This window comes from Rousettus aegyptiacus, unplaced genomic scaffold, assembly GCF_014176215.1.
Source record: "Rousettus aegyptiacus isolate mRouAeg1 unplaced genomic scaffold, mRouAeg1.p scaffold_m13_p_10, whole genome shotgun sequence".
Taxonomy (NCBI): Eukaryota; Metazoa; Chordata; class Mammalia; order Chiroptera; family Pteropodidae; genus Rousettus; species Rousettus aegyptiacus.
In genome coordinates, this window is record NW_023416285.1 from 87,449,354 (window position 1) to 87,466,715 (window position 17,362).

At 38.2% G+C, this 17,362-nt stretch overlaps 1 protein-coding gene across 2 annotated transcripts in view; it reads right to left on the reverse strand.

The window, feature by feature from the left end:
* Positions 1 to 17,362, reverse strand: part of PLXDC2 (plexin domain containing 2) — a 355,810-nt gene that overhangs the window by 139,931 nt on the left and 198,517 nt on the right. The gene's annotated exons all lie outside the window — the stretch shown is intronic.

Sequence of the window (17,362 nt, forward strand, 5' to 3'; positions counted from 1 at the left end):
TCAAATGTGGATAGAAGAATTTGTCGCTTATAGGTAATATCCTAATTAGGACAAGAAACAGAGTGGAAAGGCCTTTGAAATGTCACATGGTGCCCTCTTTTTATTCCAGCTAAGACTGTTCCTGCATCAGCATTTTCTAAGTATTCTAGAGAATGCTGTTTCTGCAAGGTGGTACTGAAAAAAAAGATCCACTTGATAAATAAATTTGGGAAAAACTGAACACCATATATACCTCATGAATTTCAATGAACATTAGCATCATAAAGATTGAAAAATCTTAGAGTTAAAATGTATTTGTGTTTAACCCAATATCATCCAAAGTTATCTGATTATGCAACCTCTTTTTCAGAAGTCAATTAATCTTCATGAACATCCTTTTTAAGGAGACTCTTAAGGATTCTCTGCTTTAAGTATCACCCCGTTCCAATTTACTCTACATTTCCACTAGAATTATCCATCCAAAACATGTACCACATCTCAACACTCCTCTGCTTTAGACAATCCAATGGCGTTACAGTGTGTCAGCAGAACACCGAGGGATTCTTAGTAATTCGATCTTTAACCTACTTTCTACTCTTATCTTTTGCCGCTGCCTCCTCTTCACCCACGTTGCCCTCCCCACTGCACCTAATACTCTGCTAATCACCAAAGTCCTTGAAATCTGGAAGATACCCACTTCCACTTGAGTGGCGCCCTTTCTATTCCTGGTACACTCTTGCTCCCTTTTCTGGATAGCTCACGGATCCGTTCCTTTGAAAAAGGTTTTCTTGATCCTTTACCCCTTTATTCAAGTGAATCAGCGGTCCTTAACTTTGTCTGATGGTATTGCTTTGTGAATACCTCTAGGAACACATGAATCCCGCTGAACCTACTGCGCCTAGTAAATTTCAAACCTCTACGCCTGCACTGTCCAATATGGCAGGATAAGCCACAATGTGACTTTGGAGCACATGAAATGTGGCTAGACCAAATTGAGACATGTTTTCTGCATAAAACACAGACTGGATTTTGAAGACCGAGGTATAATTAGGTTATCAATAATATATGTTATATTATTATTATATAATAGCATATATTATTGATAACCTAATTATATGTTGAAATGCAGATATTAGATACATTTGGCTAAATAAATGTTCTTAAATTAATTTTGCTTGTATTTCACTTTTTGTTTTACTAGGAAATCTTTAACGAGACATGCGCCCACTCGTGGAGGACACTGTGGCATGGCACAGCATTGCTCTAAGGGGATGGCACCCTCTGTCATCACAGCACCTGGTGTTATTTGTAACTGACACTCAGCAAACGCTTCTTGAATAAATGTGATGTGTTAGCAAGGTCGACACAAAGCTAGAGAAAGGTCAGGAAATCCTGAAGCTATAGATTTTCTTGTGCATGATATATGTGACGATATTCCATAAATATTGTATAGATGGTGCACGTTGAGTACAATATGGCTTTGATGAAGACCATTACTTAACGAACGATTTCATTAAAGATCCCAGAAAACAATTTCCCTACAAAATACATCCTAAAAGGTAAAGGTACACCACAAGTTAATATCAGTTGAAAAACATACTTTAAAAAAATATCAGGAGTATTATGAGTATGGTATCTCATCTGTACAGATTTCTAATAGTAAGAATTTTTTTTTTCTTAGAATATCCAATCAAATGTCTAATGAATGAAATTTCATACATGGTATCCTTTTGTTACCATGGAATCATGGCAAGAAAATTCCTTTCTTAGATGGAAAGGAGAGAGAAGAGGGGAGAAGGGAAGGAAAAACTTGAGATCCCAGTGACCCCTATAAACAGCATGACGGCCCCCACAACTTCCTAGAAGTCATGCCACTGTGCTCTGATGAGGGCACATAAGAAATCGCGGTTGTAAGGCTGCCCAAATTCTCTCTCACTTCCAGCCATTGAATTTCTTCCAGGAATCACTTTGAGGGCACAGTCCTTGACAGAAATGAAGTAGAGACTCTGGTCTGAGACTAGACAGGAAATCAAACCCATGTGAGCTTTCATCCCAGCGGAACCTCTTTGAGGAACCTAGAGAGGATTCTCTTACTCTCCAGGTAAGATATTGCAGAATTAAATAAATCATTTTGAAAACTTCTTTATACAGTAATTGGAACAAACTGATGCTAAGGATGATTATCTCAGATATTTTAACCCAAATCAAAACTCTTTTCATTAATGCCCACAATATGTTCCTTTTTCTTAGCTAAAAATCCAAACGGCTACTTCAGCAAATGAAGATGTCATTTACAGAAGATTTAATAGCTAGAAAAATAGTCTGTCAGTTATTTGCTCTGTTCATAGGTTTTCTTCATGTATTCTCTACATATATCCATGTTTTCTCCATATAACAGAATATAAATTTCTGTTAAAGCCATTTACGCTGTTTACATAATTTGGAAAGCAAACAGAATAAGGTACTATTTACAAAATGGTTTCACCTGAACTTAAAAGCGAAGCTTTTTGTTTGTTTGTTTTTAGCTATTTTCCCTTAAAGATGTTATTTTGTAATAGCCGATTTATTTCCCTAACAGAACAATGAACATTCCTGCGTTTAGGCGATTATGTGTGGGCAGCCAGAGAAAGCCATCACCACGGACTATGGTCACAGTGGTCGGGGTACCAAAGCTTATAAAAAGCTTAGCAAAAATCAAAAATCAAATTTGCCTCTAAAAATTTTATAGATGAGACACATACTCAAAAAATCAGTATAGCTCCTCACATCTTGTAATTTATTGATATTCTCATATATTCTCCTAAATTTTAGTCTAATATAAAGAATGGGGAGGAAGGAGAAAACCAGAATAAACATTATGGCAATTTCCTTTTATGCATGAAGCTTTTCTATAAAGGGCAGCTCAATCCAATGAACTACCTGTTTTACCCCTAGATGCATTTATTTCAGTAATGCATTTATAATCTTAGGTGTTATACATTATAAGAGCAGAAGAGATTATCACATGGACATTGAATCAGTTAAATATTTGTCTAAGGTTGTGGTAAAGCCATAAATTCATTCATGTATTTATCCAGCAAATATTTATTAACTGCCTTTACCGTGATAGGTGCTGGCCTGGGTGCTGGGCTGAGGTCTGTACCCTCAAGAGGCTTGGAGGTGAGTGAAGGAGACGGAAGGGGGGGGGTGCAGTACGGAGGGACAAATACTCCATGGCAGGTGAGGACAGGTACCGGAGAGCACAATGGAGGGACACCTGACTCGGTTTTGGGGCCAGGGATGTTTTCAATGGAGAAGTGCATCACGCTGAGACCCAAAAGACCAGCAGGGATAACACAGATAAGGAATTCGAGTACAGAGGCGTGAGACAACGGGATCAGGTTACTGGAACCCAGAGGTATTTAAAGGGCTGAAACTCAGTGCTGAAACTCAGGAGGGCTGTTCGATAACAGATAAAGTTGGGGAAATGAACATCTGTCATTTCATGGAATTTTGCCGAAGCAGGAAAGACGTGCTCCACCTTGAAAAACATTGTTTTGTCATTTGGAGGGGCAAGATGAGACGAATAACAGTAACTTAGGATAACATGTGTTACCTGGGGTGCAGGGTTAAGGCGAAGACATGAAGGCAGTATGCGGAAAAGTTGTTGCATTAGAAAAAAATTCATAAAGTGTAATTATTTCCTGGGCCTCTCAGCAAAATCGCTAAATAGGGAAGGTTTACCCTAAAGCCTTTCTGTTCTCAATGCGCAACATATTTACAATGTTTATGCAATATTCACATATATTATGCACGACGAAAAAAATCTACAATTTCAGAATTTCAGGACTTTCTCTAACTTTGCTTTTACTTGCCAACAGATAACTCCATTTAAGTCATTAACTGTAGCTTAGACATTACGTTTACATAGCAGAAAGTTAGGGAGGGTGAGCCAGCGAGAAGAAACATATACAGATGGCAAAGCCAGGCTAAATTTACACACTGTATTGTCTCCCGGACAAGGAAGTGAAAGGCCTACACAGCCCACCCCCTTCCGCGTTCTCCCTCCCTCCAACCCATTCATTCTGCTCATTAGCAGGGCTACCTCTTGCTTAGATGTTATGACCTCCTAAGTCCCTGCTGTCATTTCAGCTTTTGCTAGTGAATCTAAGAATGATGCCAGTTTTGCCTTTTCCTTTATTTTCTATGGCAAATAGTTCCTGTTACTTGACTTTGATGGGAATCATGCTTGAACTTTTAAAAAATAACCTGGTATCTCAGAATATACTTGGATTTTTTTTTTTTTCCTGTTTATTATTTAATTCTCTCGCTGTCTTCCAAAAAAGCGGTACAGGATTGAGATGTAAACCACCATTTACGTCTGTGGGCACCGGGCACCCGGCACTTAGGTCGGCTGGCTTGCCCAGTGGGGAGGGCTCGGCTTCATTTGTGGTGAGCCAACTTCCCTGACACTCGGCTGTGCCAAAGGCGATGAGACTACACAAGGTTAGCACGGGTTACCATGGTGTGCAAGCGGCTTGGGCTTTTCCCTTTTCTTTACCCAACTGCACAAAGATCTTGAAAAACAACAATGGAGAGAGAACGCCACAATGGATATAGAACCAAACGCTCATTTAACCTTTACTGAACTAACATGGAGCCTGTGCAAACAGGGGTGGGGCTATTGCCAAGTGCACCGAAGTGCTGTTTATCCCGTGTTTTTATATTCCCTCAGGCGTCCTTGACCACTCTTGATTAACTACCGTGCGTAAGAGTTCTGTCAAGGAACCATCACCTCCCTCAATCTCCTCCTTTCTAGTCTTGGCCCAATTTAGGTTCTGTTATGTTTTAACCAATGGATGGGGCTGCCTTTCGTCCGGGACCCCCCTTTCCGTCCACCATTCACAATGTAAACAAAGAAACAACCACAGTCATTTCCTCCAGAAAACCTTCAACAACTGCACCTTCCCGGTTACTAAATTAAGTTCGGCCTTCTGCAAGAACTTAAGCATAATGCCTCTGACCTACTTCTGGACCCAATCTCCTAGTCGATATCTCCGTCTGGCTCATGCACAAGTCACTGGGCCACTCCCCACTCTCCACATCTGCTGTAAACCGTTACCTGTACTTTTACCTTTTCTGCCTGCAATTCCCTTTCCCAGCTTCTCAGCCTACCCAAGTCCTACTTTTGCTTCAAGATTCAAAGCAAATGGTACTTCCTCCATAAATCCACTTATGACACATGTGGTGGAAATGAATTCTTGTTGTTTCTTTTGTTGTTGTTTTGTTTTTTAAACCTGGGCTTCCAAAGCCTTTAGTAATGTCTCTACAATGTATGACGTGTGTGTGTGTGTGTGTGTGTGTGTGTGTGTGTGTGTGTGTAAATTTAACAGCAGACCTTTGAATTGAACTAATTTAACATTTCCCATTTTGCCTATTTGTGAGTGGTTCCGAAGGCCTGTAACATTATTATTTATGGTTTTGCCTGAGTACTGACTGAATTACCCACTGTGGGAGGACATGCTGGCGTGAGTCTCACAACCAGATGTGAGTTCAGCTTGTGCCCGGCATCTGAGGAGCTATGTTCTTTAGATAAGGTCAAGTACAATGGTGGGGGCGGGAGGGAGATTATGTGTCGTAGTAACATCTCTAAATTGTGGAATATATTCCTCAGTAAATATGAAAAGGAGCTAACCTTTATTAAGTGTTTGGCATTTGCCAAGGACTATTTTATGTACTTTATATGTATTATAATACTTAATTCTCAAAACCATTTGTATGGTAGGTACTATCGAAATACCCAATTTACATATAAGAAAACTAAGGAAAAGAAGGCACAAAACTATTAATTACAGAGTCAGGGTTTGAACGAAAGCCATATCACTCTATACCGTGCACCTTTAACCAACACACTCTGCTATCTACCTGGCGGTAAATATAAAAGGTCTACTACAGGTATACCATGGTATGTATACCTATACAGGTAAAACATATGCCTCTACTTCTCTTGGGGAGAGACCGTGCCTTTTGGTACATTCCATCAACAGTGCCCAGCATTGTTCTTTGTAAATAGCAAACTTTAGTATTAACAAAAGTACTAAATTGTTGAACCTCAATACTTCACTTTGACCCAGAAAAATATCTCATTCACTCATAATTCTGCTTTTTCCTTAAACGCAAGGCTATAAATTCTCATTTGCCTTTGGATTTTTTCCAAAAAATTAATTTAATACATGTTGGATTCATTTAGCCCCTTCACTGCAGCTATGTAAAGTAAGCATTGGCACAGAAAGTGCAGCATTAGGAGAAATCCTTAGTCTACACTTAGGGACCGCTTGTCAGAAACAGAGTTAAAATAGGTTTGAAACACCTCCAGGCTGCCTAGGTCCCTAGTGTTATAAAGTTTTCAAATTTTCACTTTTTGACCCATTGCTGTTTAGATAATTTTGATTTTATGGGGTGGGGGGGGGAGGAATAATGAATTATAAAGCCTATACTATAGGGATTTATATGTTCATTTCTTTCATTCTGGGCAGGCTGAAATGCATTTCATTAGCATTCGAGTTAAGGCGCAGAATGCGTGGTGTGACCGAATGACATAACCAAAACGTACGTGATTAAAACACCGGAAGGTTCTAGGACATGTCAGAAGTAGCGGGGAAATCATTAATAAAACGATCCTAATAAAATAAACATAGGATATGGAAACCGCTGATAGAAATGCTGCTCCTCAATGTAGCTTATTTGTTTCTCTTTCAAAACCAACTGCAAATATATTGCGCCTTCTTTTAAATGAGCTACTTCATTAGATTAAGAAATTATTTTTTTACTGTGACCAGGAATAGTGTGTCCAACTGCCAAATGTCAAGGTCAAAATAACTTAAAATAACTGGAGGAAGAAAAAAATCACTAAACGTTAGAAAGTCCCAGCAGCTGTAAGATACTCAGGTTTTCACATACATTGCTCAACAAACAAATATCTCACTGTACGACACTGATATTTATTGGCCTGAAGCGTCTCTGTGTCAGGCAAATGGAATGAACGTGATGAATTATGCTTTACTATATGGAAATGGACAACCTGGAATTTTTTAAAAAGTTATTCAGCAAGCCAAACGTTTTCATCCTAAGTGTTCAGTGTTAATAAATTATCTTAAATATTGAATTACAGATAGAGTCTCAGTATCTGCACATTGAACAGCACACAAGAAGACCTTCTCTTTATGCCAAAACATGGGAGTTAAGGATGAACTCTCCAGACATAATAATGTATTGGTCCCAGATAAGATGCTGGGGTCCACGCTGACCTGCGCGGGCCAAGAGGAAGCAAATGTGACTCCCACAGGAAAGGATGCGCCATGTGCATTTGGACTGACAACCCAAATCGACTGATATGTCATAAAATCAATAATGGTATTTCTGACATTTTTGTTTTTCAGTCTGCCTTTCCAAGACTGTGGACTTCTTAGTTATGAATTTATTTTTTATCCTTTAAAATGGTGAAGAAATGAGGTTTTATACTTCCTTTTGCCTTACATTTAGGATACAAAGGGCTCTCATCAAGACAAACTTTAACCTTAGAAAAGATGCTGCTTTTAATATAAGCCGAGTGTAAGGGGCACGGCCTTTACTCAGACTGGCGTTTACGTCACTTCTCTGAAGTTAACTGCTCTGATGTGCCGCAGGCTTGATTTTTCAAGGAGGCACTATAAATGCTGTTCATTTCTAGAACGAATTATTGGAATGAGGTGGTTGTAACAGGTACTGTCTCGTTGAATCCTACTCGTGCAGGGAAAAACGTTAAAAGTTTTCTATGCCCCTTTTGAGATCTTATCCACATAGCATATGACTATCATGTTAATTTGAAGAGGGTACCCCCAAATTTCGCACTTCAAACAAGTCGAGAGGAGACTGTCAATCTATGCTGACAAAAATATGTGTAACTCCCTTAAAAAAAAAAAGTAAAAAAGAACGGGATAGAAGAGACAAGCCATATTATAGCGTAGAGCATAGATTTGGGGAAAAGTTAATAAAAGACATCAGGCACAAACTAGCTTTAAATAATGCCAAAAAAAAAAAAAAATTAAACAACAAGTACACGCCCCCGAGTGAAAAACTCTGGAAGACAGACAGAAACCAGAGGTGACATTGAGCCTTGTAAGAACAATCCTGTGCATGAAGTCTAAATCTTGACCTGTCAAGCAAAGTATTGCAAGAAAGTAATTAGATCAGCTATCTAGGGATGAGTAGTGTCTCCCCCGCCCTTTTACAGTTCATAGGCAGCTGTACTTGAATCTCTGCCCAAAACCTCTAATTGCTTTCTCTATGTGTAAGCAGAAAGGTTTTTATAAGTTCTTTTTTACCACCAAGTCGCCACTGACCAGATGCTACATAAAGATGCCGTGTTTATTAAAATGTGTTTTGTCCCTTTAGCAAGCATAACACACATAAGAATCACCTGGGGAATTTTTGAAACTCGCCTTCCCGAGTCCTGTTGCCAGAAAGTCTAATTGAACAGGGAGACGTGGAGCCTAGAGATGGCTGGGGCTGCGGCCGCGGCTTTCAGTCTGCACTATTCATGTCTGTTTTCCCATTTCCTCCAATACAACAAGAATGACTAAAAGGAAAAATCTTACATGCTTTTTGAAATGTGAAACATTGGAACATTTTGTTGTTTTTCTTAAAATGAAACAGACCCTAGGAAAAACAGTTGTAAAGGCAGCTTCAAGATCCTTTCCTAGGATGACCCCTCCCTTGTCCTCATCTGTTAACCAGGTCGTTGACCCCTCCGCAGTCCCAGCGGAAATTCTACATCAGCCAATGTAAGTAGGTCTGGTACGGAGTCCATATCTCGACATTTTCAAAAGAAACACTCTAGGTTGTTCTGAGGCAGAGCCTGTTATTCAATCTAACATTTTATCAGTTCAGTGGCAGCCACCTGCTAGGCATGAAATTTTGGAGAATACAGCTGCAGTTTATGTTACAAAAATAAGATTTTTAAAGCTGAATCGAACAGCGGCTTCCTCCTCTCTCCCAGAAGGCGAGAGCCTGGTATACTAATAGTGCCGAGCCGAAGGTGGGACCGACCATTGTACAAACACCGCATTGTCTCTCTCTAGAGGAGAAAGAAATGCATGCTTTTGTCCTTGGCCAGAGAGGTGTGCCATCTACCTGCATATAGAAAAAGCAAGTAATTTGTACATTCTATATGTATATAGAACAGTTATTTATTGGACAAGGAATATGCCGAAATAAGGAAGCTACTTGGACGATATTAAAAAGCCACAGAACTTCTCAGCAGAGATATTTCACAGACGCGGAGCTAATGTAATCCCTTACCGCTCGCTGATACTGCCTCCTGGGCAGCTCCAGAGGCTGGTCCTGAAATCCTTCATTCTACACATTCTTGCCCAAATCCTTGATTTGGTCAAAATAATTGCGGGCTGTCACATCAGGCCAGTCTTTCTTTCTGTCCGACAGTGTATCTACCGAAGGTGGCCAACAGCTATCTATTATCCTATGTAACTGTCCTTTTTTGAGGATTTCTGTGGTCTGCGATTCATCATTTCTGACCTGTGTCCGTCCTCAACTGTATGCCTTCGCCGAGAAGCAGCCATTCACCGAGCTTCTGCAGGATGTCTCGGTTACTCAGAGTGACTGACACATGGCCTATAGAGATTAACGCTTATCAAAGAAAAAAAATCTATCCGGAGCTGAGCTCAATGACTAAAACTTCAGAAGCAGTAAATTCACAAGTGGTAGACTTTATGCTATGTATATTTTACCACAATTTTAAAAAAATTAAGTTTTCACTCTATCACACATTTTTTTTTTTTGCGAAATTTAATTGTTCTGAATTCCAATTTTCAATTTTTTTGGATTAACCTACAAGTGCTGTGGATTTCCTCCACAAGCTATTAACTAAAAAGATGCTTTTTAAAAGTAGTTGTGAAAATTGATAATAAACCAATTAAAGGCATTTTTTTCCCCATCTTTTTTGCTTTTAAAAGAAACTTCTCATTTGAACAATAATTCAGGCAGGTTGAATGAAAATCTCTGTGTATTCTTCAAGTTCATCAGATCACGGTAATCAAAGGTATTCTAAACCCACCAAAACCCCATTCAAAATAGCCGACAAATCATTTGGAATGACTATGTTTTAATACTGTATCTCACCTCCAGAACTGTATTATTTGAAATGAGAACATCATTTTGAGCTGTCTTCACATTATACCTACTGGTTTTCTGTGACATATTAAAAAACATAGGTAAAGATCCTAAAAATAAAGGTAGCATTGAAATAATAGGTATATTTAAGGATATTTGCCTCCTAATTCAAAGGCAAAACATCATACACAAATTTAACTAAATAAATATTTAATTTGCATTTGGGGTAGGTCTTTAATACATTCTTAAATTAGATTATTAGCAATTAAGTGAATCTCGAGTCTATGAAAGGTAACCTGGATGCCATCCTGTATCCTCATCATTTAACCCATAACGAAGTTTATGCTTTGATGACTTGTTCTTAAAGTTCCTGTTAGACAAAGGGTAGAATAACAAGCAAATATATTTGTAGTCTGCCAAATGTAACAATACCTGTTATGCACTTGTGATCATTGCTGTCATAATTAGAGAAACATTTCAATATTCTTCTGCCACGTATTATGAAATTGCTAAATTCTGTAAGTCTTTCAGGTAGTTAGAGATTCATGGAAAGTCGGTACTGGGTGCTTTTTAGAGGAGGTTGTGCACTGCACTTAGAGATGACAGAGATACCCACCCTGATAAAGAGGATATTCCAAACCTCCACAGGCTATTATACTTCCCCGTCAGGAATGGATGAGCCAGCCTTTAACAGGAGCAATTCGGGTGAAGTCAAGTCAAGTCCCTAAACGTCCCTTGAGCTATGGATAATGCCAACAAAAACAAACAAACAAAACAGAACAAAAACCCCCACAGACAAACTACTTGAACAAGCAAGCTCAGCATCACAGAGGAATGTTTTGAAAAGGAATAAAAGAGAACACTTACATATGAAAAGTATAGTTATAATAATATATGCTGTTTCTGTAGCATTTTCTATGAAATGGGTATTGACTAATTGAATCTTGACAAAAATCCTTATGAACTAGGTACTTCTATTGTGCTATTTTACAATTGGGAAACTGAGGCAAGAAAGATTAAGGAATTTGCTGAAGATCACACAGCCTTGGCTGACCGGATTTATGAACCCACAGATTCTGATTCAAGAGTGTATTTATCTTAATCTAGATGCCAGGCTGCTTTTCCCAGAAAACGAACTTCAGTTGCTGCCTCAGGAAGAATTGAGGGCGCTCTTTTGAACTCCTTCCTGAAATGACCGGGATCTAAAGTCAGTCCTGCATTGTTTAGTGTTCTTCTTTTTCCCCTTCTTTTCCAGATTTGGACAGTATTAGAGCATCTGTTGTATGTTGTTTACTAATTAAACAGAGTCATCTGGATTTCCTCTGCATTCAGCTGGGCGATGTATCTGAGCACCTGTGTAATACTGATATTTAGCTGAATTATTGATGCCGTGATCAAGGAAGAATGCAAGCAAAATACCTGTTGTCGATAGTTCAGGTAAATCCTAGATCCATGAGAGTTATAAACAGTGCTTTCCAGAGACAACTATTCTTAAGTAAATCTCCAAACACTAGTGACAAGTAAATTCCTCTGTGGCTGTTATGACAGTGAAATAGGATAAGCCTGGAAAATCTTTTTACCCAGACCCCATCTCACCTGGTCAACCTTCCCCTATTCCTGTCCCCAATGACTTTTCTATCACATACCAATGGTCCTCTCTCTTTTGTCCTTCTGTAATTGTCTTTAATAACATCCATTATTTCTGTCCTTGGTGTTCTTATTTATTCCTGTTGACACAATGCCAGCTCCTGGGTGGCCCTTCTCAGGGTCTCCTGATTCTCTTAATCTCTAACCACACTTCACCTCCAACCACAAGGAGTCAGTGCTAATGAAATACGATACGTAATAGATGCAAAAGCGTTTGTGAACATGCAATTCATAAAGCCACCAGGAAAAGAAAGGTAGTGACATTGGTGAATCTGCTAACTCTACTGCTGGACACTAGTCACCGGAGTAAATTATCAAGGAGGCTTGCTAAGACAGACTGTGAGGTTTTCAGAGGAAAATCACAGAGTCCTTTAGATACCACAAGGCAGACGTCACGCAATTTATCTTTCTGTCCAGGAATCCTTGAGACTTTAAATTAGTGAACCAAACTGGAATGCATTTCCTTTTGTCCGGCATGAAGCCCTTCAGTGTCTTCCCCTCATGCATCGGATCTCTATATGTCCATAACCTCTGCTGTTCAGAATAACAAGACAGACAAAAAAACTCCATTCACATTTTCGCTGGATTCAGAAAGTTAATGGCTGCATCATGTTCTGTTATATGAGTTTATACATCCCAAAGACGATGGGGTTGGTATTTATAAATCAATCATAAAGAATAATAACTAATTCTCTACTGCTCCTAAAAAGCCTATTATAACTGTCTCAAAAAGCATAAAATATTGTTCGGAATGACAATTAAAATATAACTATTTGAAAATGAGAACAGAAAGGGAGCTGAAATATTTGGTCATATACTTCCTGAAAACTTAATCTCAATAATATGCACTTCATTTTACCCTCTCTTATTGGGGGAACAAAACCCTGAATAATTTTGACCAGATATAAGAAATTGTCCAAATTTGGACCGAATATGCCATAGCTCAAAGATTAATGGGTACTTTTCCTTGGGAGGGAAACCAGTAGTCTAGGAAGCAAGGGAAGTAGGGAATTTATATTCTACTTTCACCTGTTTGACTTTTTTTTTAATGCCATGTATTAATTTTTCAGATATAATAACTGATCACTTAATGAACATCTTGTATATTATTAGTTATCATGTGGCAAAGAAGGTAAATAGATCTAAAATTATTAACAGTTTTCTTATTAAATCTCTAACTAGTAATCTGTGCAGAAAGGAAAGGAGGGAAATCCTTCAAACATAATCAAGATAAATAATATGTGTTCATCACTATCGTTTTAATTCATGTCACCTTTGATTCCTAATTTAATGTACAACTGCCTGTTAATTCCACACACTTTTAATTATGAATCAGTATATATCGACATAATTAAATTCTGGGGCCATAATTATCTGGATGACTTCAACTCTTCCCCATTACATAAAGCGGCCCTTACCCACCCCACTCCACCCTTTTTTTTCTCATCAGAGTTATGTGTTCCCATGATGGACTCATGAAAAACATCGTTACTGGTGATGCTCACAGGACTTCAAAATCAAATCCTCAAACTAAATTCTACTTCTTGATGCATTTAAAAGATCACCTTAGTAGCCTTATAATAGAAATTAAAGTATTCATCTAGAAAGAAAATAAGAGGCAGTGTGATATGCAAACAATACAACTTATTGGTGTCATTAACAGAAATACTTTTATGAAATGCACAAATGAATCATTTTTTAATGCCTGAAATATCTGTTTCTGGCATATTTTTAAATTAGAAAGACAAAATAATGTGTTCTGATTCTGCTACCAGTCAACCAGAAAATAAGATAGTATTTCTAATTCATCTTGTGCATTATTTTTGTAGATGACCGAAGCTTTTGAAAATTCAAATGCTTAATAAGCAAAGATTCATTTTTGTGTTTTTTAAATGACCAGATATTTAGTTCTTATTTACATTTTTAACTAGAAACTTAAGTTTATTCCTTTTACATATATACACATATATGTGTGTGTGTGTGTGTGTGTGTGTGTGTGTGTGTGTATAGAGATAGAGAGAGAGAGCTGGGTTGCAGTAAATTATTATTATTTGTATTTTTAAACTACTTCCTGTTTTGAAAGGATGTTGATCTTAGCAATAAAACAAGACATTATCTTTAAGTTCATTTCAGTTTTAAATAAGTTTGTGTCTATGCGAAGAGAGAGGGGGGAGAGAGAGAGAGAGAGAAATTGATTTTAAGGGAGGCATAGGAAATGGGAAAGCAGTGAAGAAGTGAAGAAAACTGTTGTTTAAAATATTCACTTTAAGATTTCACTTTCTTTTCCCCAAATCCAATGTAGAAACAAATTCAAGAAGACTGTGTAGACACTGTTGAGAACATCCTGATTCATTTCAGTTTCACAGAAACCTCTATGTTCCTACTTAAAAATCCCAGACCCCAGCTATTTGGAATGACCTGCTTTCTTCAACTCTATTGCAGTTACTATTTATCTTCCAAGGCTTTCACGGTTAATATTGCTTTTAAGATTTGTAAGGAGATGAGCATTTGTTAGGTAGTTCTACCTGCTTACAGCACTCAGTCACAGAAGAGATCCACTCAGAGTCTGTGGTTCAGAAGTCCCCTTTTTAAGTGTTCTTAGCTATATTCCCTGAGTCCCAATGGGTCCTTTTGGCCGGAAAACTTTGCGAACACAGTGATTAAACAACTCAAATGATGCCTTACACCCCCTTCTCCACCGCGCCCATCTTAGCTCAGGCACGGTACGCCATGCGGAGCTCTGAACGCCTGCCGCTCATGGCTCTCTTTGCCTCCCGCCCATGCCTTCCCGTGCTCTCCGCTGCCAGGTCAGGCCAGATCTCTTCTTTTCTCAAAGAAGCTCTATGCTTGTGGGACAGCACTCAAAGTTCTATCATTCAAAGTATTTCACATCGCTCTTCTCATCTCCTCTTCACTAGACTCTGACTCTTTTCTCCATTCAGAATAAACAGATTTACTTGATGGACATACAAATATGCTCATTATGGGCTTGGCACTGCCACTTAGCTCAGCATCCCCTTGTCTGGCCTGTCCCTTCCCTACTCACTTCTTTTCAACCTCTTTGCCTGCTAAAATTCCATTGAAGCTAATGTCGAACGCCCGCTCGTTCGCACACCCATACTTGATTAGACCAACGAGAAAGAGCTCCCCTTTGAGCAACCTTGTGCTCCTTCAGCACTTAAAAGTTGACATCCTCTTAAACCTTTTCTTCTTCTTAGATTCTAAGCTCTTGAACAGAGATCATAGTTTATTCTTCTCTGCATACATTGAAGTATCATGCCTTTCACACAGTAGGGGCTCAATCAATGCTGACAGAATGAATAATCAATGAAAATGCAAACAAGCTCATTTATCTAGCTGAAAATTTTTACAGGAGATTCTGGTTTCATTTAGAAGAAACCCAGTCCAATGACTAAAGTATCTTGCCTATGCCTCTCTAAACATATATGAATTTATATATGCAAGTTCCATGCTAGCATATTTTTAGATTTTTAAAGTTAACTTTGTTGGGATGACATCGGGTAACAGGGTAACAAAATTATATAGGTTTCAAGTGCACAATTCATTAATACGTCACATATATACTGCATTGTGTGGTCACCACCCAAAGTCAATCTCCTTCCGTCAACATACATTTGACCCCCTTTACCTTTATCTACCTCTCCTTTCCCTCCCTCCTCCTCTGGTCACCACTAAACTGTGTCTGCGTCTATCTGCTCTTGTTTCTCTTGTCATATTTTAAGTACATAAAAAAAATGTATTTACATTAGTGTTTTCCTCAGAGAAGATAGAGATTGGTCAAGACACTAGATTTTTCACTTATTTTCAGGATCTTTTCAAAGGGAAATAGTACTCCGAGCAATAAAGATGACATAGCCATCTGTTTGGGTTTTTCCCTACCAACCAGGCTAAGGGAAATCTTACTTCATGTTGGCTGAATCACTGACATGAGTTTTAAAGACAAAATAATTTGAAAATTTGAGAGTGCGAAGCTGTCCATATTTTTAACACTGTGTATATAATGTGATTAATCATTCACTTAAAATTCAGCAGCAGAACCCTGGTAACCAAAAGGTCAGAAAACATGACGAATGTCCATATTCTGAGATGGCAATGCTTATATCATACTTTAAAGGTGTGAGAGAACATGACGTAACTCATGTTTAATTTTCATTCACTCTTTCGTTCACTCTTTCAACACGTTAATTTTAATTTTCATTCACTCCTTTTCATTCACTCTTTCAACACATTAATTTAATGCCTATGAAATGCCTGATACTGTACTAGCACAGAAATGCATGGTAAGCTCAAAAAAGAAAGTCTTTGTATGAATTACTTATGTAGTCCTTTTTACAGAAAATTTAATAGTTTTAAAATTGAAGACTTTGGCTTTCTCTAGCTCTTCTGCTTGAGTTTGTAATTTTTGTTCATAGCATCATTTTTCTCCCTTGGTTTGAAGCCACAGAATCACCAAGGCTCTCTAATATTTGTCACATAAACTATTGCAACATTCTTCAATTATATGGAGTAAGTTGGGTCTTTTTTATACTTTACGGCATTACACAAATGGTTAGATTCATCTTCATCAAGTTTATTACGTACCTACTTAAGGACTAATGACTCAAACTGGCCATTGAGGTGTTATGTAAAATTGCCCCAAACTACTTTTTTCATCTTAACATGCCATATTTTTTCATAAACATACTCAATTTCACTCAAACTCGGTTATTTACTATCCTAAATGTAACACCCATTTCCTCTTCTGTTTATTTACTCAAGACGTCCTTCCCTATGATCGACTGTTGTTTCTTACACAACATAGCAATTGTGATGGCCTTCAAGAAACATCTTACCCGATAATTTCTCTAGAAATTCTTAAAGGATTGTCGCAGATGCTTAAATTAAGTTCCACCACCCCTGGAAACCCATATTTCATCCTTTCTATTTTCTAAGGAAGTCCCCGCAGTCCTCTAGGCTCTATATTCCTAAGGCAGAGGGAGCTTTATTTACCTTGCTCACAGTAGATGCCCAACGAACTTTCATTTGATCATTGATATTTCTGACTACATATCTCTTTCTGAATTCCATGTATCTCCTAAGTCCTACATTAAATTATGGCAAGAGTGATCGACATGGTTTCCATACCATCTGAAAGCCAAGTTGAGTGAAAGGGACTCTTGCCTATGGTGCTTTAAGCGTGGGCGCTCTGCAGCCTTTTTAAAATCACATCTGTGGATTCCTTTTAACTGCCTTCTTTACTCACTCGTCCATCTTTACGTTTTCCTCTCATTCTTCTACTTTCTCTACATATATTGCAGGCCCGCAGGGCTACTCTCTGGCATTTTGCTTGTCTTTGTCAATAGTATGCAAGTATTAAAACATTTTTGACTTCTGAGATATACTATGAAGGCTGGTAATTGTCCTTCCGGGATAATGCTAATCACTAAACTAACTTCCAAAGTTGGTGAAGAAAAATAAAATGAAAAGGGATTCAAACTGAATGTCAGTGTTTCTTTGTAAAACTCTCCAATGATTGGTCACAGTCAACAAAGGTGGCATTAAAGGAAAAAGCAAATATTGAAAGCTCATG